Source organism: Dinoponera quadriceps, unplaced genomic scaffold (genome assembly GCF_001313825.1).
Source record: "Dinoponera quadriceps isolate SergipeBrazil2010 unplaced genomic scaffold, ASM131382v1 scaffold610, whole genome shotgun sequence".
Lineage (NCBI taxonomy): Eukaryota > Metazoa > Arthropoda > Insecta > Hymenoptera > Formicidae > Dinoponera > Dinoponera quadriceps.
In genome coordinates, this window is record NW_014554699.1 from 377,877 (window position 1) to 382,041 (window position 4,165).

The 4,165-nt window shown below is 34.7% G+C and overlaps 1 long non-coding RNA gene and 2 other non-coding genes across 3 annotated transcripts; 2 read left to right on the plus strand and 1 right to left on the minus strand.

Annotated features, from left to right (window-relative positions):
• The first annotated feature begins 465 nt into the window (after nucleotides 1-465).
• Nucleotides 466-538, plus strand: Trnar-ucg. The gene has a single exon. It is a non-coding gene; the product is annotated as a tRNA-Arg (tRNA).
• A 978-nt stretch (nucleotides 539-1,516) lies between these two features.
• On the plus strand, nucleotides 1,517-1,612 carry Trnay-gua. The gene is made up of 2 exons: nucleotides 1,517-1,553; nucleotides 1,577-1,612. It is a non-coding gene; the product is annotated as a tRNA-Tyr (tRNA).
• A 2,062-nt stretch (nucleotides 1,613-3,674) lies between these two features.
• Nucleotides 3,675-4,159, minus strand: LOC106740868. Its single transcript, XR_001374137.1, has 2 exons — nucleotides 3,977-4,159; nucleotides 3,675-3,892 (listed from the first exon to the last, which is right to left on the minus strand). It is a non-coding gene; the product is annotated as an uncharacterized LOC106740868 (long non-coding RNA).
• Nucleotides 4,160-4,165: the final 6 nt, after the last annotated feature.

Here is a 4,165-nt window from a genome sequence, read left to right on the forward strand (position 1 = left end):
TTTATATGTACATATATATATATATATATATATATATATATATATTATTTCAAATATTATAATTACACACAACACACTAGGGAAACCGCATATCAATATTATAACTTTTATGATCTTTAATTTTGCAGATTCGCTTTTCTCGATCATAAAGAAAGTAGACATTATTTAATATCTATTATAATATAATTCTCACTCGCTTGATAAAAAAAAACAATAAATATTGATATTAATATCACATTACATCGATCATTTATATGCAATAGACTTGTTGATTGTTGAAATACTATTTCAAATATTATCACTATTAATGATAAATTATTAGTTACAATAGGAGTTTAACGAGTAAAACTTTGTTTTCACGATCTATAATAATACAAAACATCGATCTAAATGTTTCCGACTTAACACGGCAAAAAGAGCATATGAATTCCCGGACATACTTAGTTACAGTGGACGTTACCAACTGACCGTGTGGCCTAATGGATAAGGCGTCGGACTTCGGATCCGAAGATTGCAGGTTCGAGTCCTGTCACGGTCGAAGAATAATTTTTTTTTCTTTCATTTAATCATAAATGTTATTTTGTATGTTATTACATACATTAATAATGTAAACTAAAATTTTCCTTTTTTTTTCTTTGCTTTTTATTTAACTTTCATTTTGCAGGTGACGGTTCTTCGCTTAGGCTCGCACGCATACGCGTGCGTGCGTGCGTGTTTGTGCTACGTCACACGAGACGAACCTTCACGAAGTGAGCGACCTCGAGACATTTTTTCCTATAGTAATAGATGGTTATAGAGCGTCTAACGAAGCGTCGTAGCTCTCGGAAGAGGGGGCTGGCATAAACGCGCGGGGGTAGCCGATGTCGCATACTGTGACATTATCGGGAAAGGTCGAGGGTGCCCCGAAACATTATCGGTGATGCGACGCCCCTTGAGCTCCTTTGATCGAATTCCCCTTAGGGTGCAATCTCGTCGCATCAAATCATTTATTACGCAAAATCGTCGATATTGAACTTATATAAATTCCTCCGCGCGAGACGTGTGGATGACACATGGTCGTGCAGCTTTCACGATAAATGTTCACATTATTACCGTTCGAAGGGAAAAGTGATTTTGTCGTTACAGAGTAATAGCTGATTTCCGGTTTGTGTTAGGCGAGCTGATATATTTCTAGGAACGGTTCTCTTCTTGTGAAACCCCGCAAGAAAAAGGACCCCGATGTTGATCGGACGTTTGCACGTAGGTGTTTAATCTTGCGGACAGTCTAGATGTGGATGAATATAACTGAATTATATATATCGACGAATATCAAACGTCACACGAGTAAAATAACGAACAAATTGAAATGTTCAGCGAAATAACAGGATAACTGATAGATACGCTCTCTCTCTCTTTCTCGTCTTAGAAAATCTTCTTATGAGAAAAAGAAACAGTTGTTTTACGCGTTTCACCTTACGAACGAATAAATCACGTGGCTGAGCATACGACTTGATCGTTTGTGAAAGGAAATTGCGAACCTTCGATAGCTCAGTTGGTAGAGCGGTGGACTGTAGTTGGTACGAGATCAGATACGGATATCCATAGGTCGCTGGTTCAAATCCGGCTCGAAGGAATCTTTTTTGATCTTTCCTTTTTTTTTTTAGTTTCTTTTGCGATCGTTACAGATCGTGTAAAAAGACGCGATTTCGTTCTTGAAATGATATTCCTCTTACCAAGTGGACTACTAATTAGTAATTAACAATCGAAGATGTTTAATAATTTCTCTGAACGCACTGTGCGTGAGACGATCGTATGCAAGCGTCTGATTTTAACAGAAATGCAACATATCTTTTATTCTGTAGATATATTTGCTTGTTTCTTTTTCTTTTTTTAAAGTTACGATTTTTCACCTTTTTCGGATAGGCTTCTCGCCAGTTTGCCACTGTGCGGCTCTTTCGTAGCGAAACGTCAGGTCGAATATTAGTCCGCGATCGCGAAAATCACTCGCAAAGTATTTTTCCTCTTTTCTCCCGAGGTAAACACGAACAGAGGGAGACTAAAAATAGTCTCCCATTCATCACTCACACGCGCGGTGTTGCGCGAAGGGTTATTTCATAGTGTGCCATATGTGTTATTGACTCCACGCTTCCTGTTAAAACGCCGGGACGTTAATAGCCGAGACCGTGCGATAAATAAAAGTTATAAAAGTTTGTTTAAAGTTAACCCATATATCTCATTGTTTAACTTTAGCTAACCTTTTCATCTTTTAAATTTTGTATCTTCTACAATGACTTTTCTCATCAATTTACCACCACTATTATTAATCCATGTGAGAACCAAATTATGTTATTAGTATAATTAATAAACTGTTTTATTCAAAATGCCCTAAATTTAATCAAGTTGTTAAAATTATTTATCCATTTCTTTTCAATTATTTAAATCTGAATCCCCTTTTCAATACTTTTATATAGTCCTATCCCAGCTAATAAGAGATTAAGTTCTTTGACCTAAATAAAGGACCACCTACGTCCTGTGATTTAAGTAAATGGGCTTCTCCGGATCTTGACCTGATCTGCAGACCTACCAGTACGTTTAAGCCTCGCGAGTGCGCGAGTAAGCGATGTTTGTTGCGTACATCCTCTTCCAGGACGTAACACGAAGAAAAGTTATATTTACAGCAAGTTATGAGTTGCTTTATGAGCATGTTATGAGTTGCTTTATGAGTATGCTTTATAAATTTTGGAAGGGTGTAATAGTTGGAACTGCCATGAAAAAATATTCACGATGTTTATTAAGAACGTGCACCAGCAATTCGAACTGTTAAGAAATGGTTTGTGAAATTTAGACGTGGTGGTTTCCATTTTGGCGACCAGCTACGCTCTGGTCAACTTTCTGGAATAGATGATAATATTGTGAGCAATTTAGTGGAAAATAATTAGCGAATTTCCACACAAGAGATTGCTGAGAGACATAATATTGATAGGTCGACCGCATTTTGATCATTGCAAAACGATTTAAATGGGAAAAATTCGCATCTTTCGAAGCAGAAACCATCTTTCTCCCTTCTTCAAAGCAAAACTGAGGTTGTTTTATGATTAAAACATCCGTATGCTATCAGAATGTTGGAATAAGATTGCAGACAACGACGGCGACTACAACATTGATTAATAAAAAAATTTTACATATCAAATTGCTGCTTGAGTTTTAATGATAAATCGAATATAAACTTTTATACTCACCCAATGCTTAATAAAATAATATAAAATTTATGTTTCTTAAAGAATCTAATATATTATATGCTTAATACATACTATTTTTTCCAGAAATGGATATCGTATTAGCCGTTATAAGGACAGATCATAATTTATCGATTTATAATTATTAACATTTTTAATTTTAATTTTTTATTTAGAAACCATTAACTTGAAATCACATAATTCCGTTTAAAAGCTATAAAGTTTATTGTTGACACTAATATTCCTACTTTCGATTGACATTCGTCCATCGAATTTTTGTAAATGAGTGAAAGTTGTTTTAACTTTAAGTGATCCATAATTTAGGCAGCTACTTTACTAAGGAGAATAATTATTTATGTTGTTTTCTCATACATCAGAGTATAATAAACAAAACTTTCGTACATGGACATGAATGAACTTGTTTCTTTCTTAAATTTACTACATAAAAACCTATAAAAATTAGTGACAAGCTAACAGAATTTATTCTACGTTTGTATCATAGTAACATAGGAAAAATATTTATTGAATTATCGCCAGCTCTTTTCCAACTTGTATAAAGGCATTTACGACATAATCGATATCTTCTGTTGAATGCGATGCACTTATTTGAACACGTACTCTTGCTTTATCCTTTGGTACTACAGGATAGCTGAATCCAACGACATATATTCCTTTTTCTGTAAAAAATATTCGTAATTAATCACATTAAAAGCGTTAAAATTTAAATTTTCATTAATATAGTCTCAAATCTTCATGCTTACTTCTAAATTACCTAAAGAGATTTTGTGCGAAATATGGGATGCACACACACACACACATACACACACCGCGCGCGCGAGCGCACACAAAAGCATCCAGTGACATCTGTTATGGCCAGATTCTAAGAACATTTTTTGTTACAAATTTTAGTTCTAATTTTATGCGACTTCTTTGAAATTTGTCGCCATTCT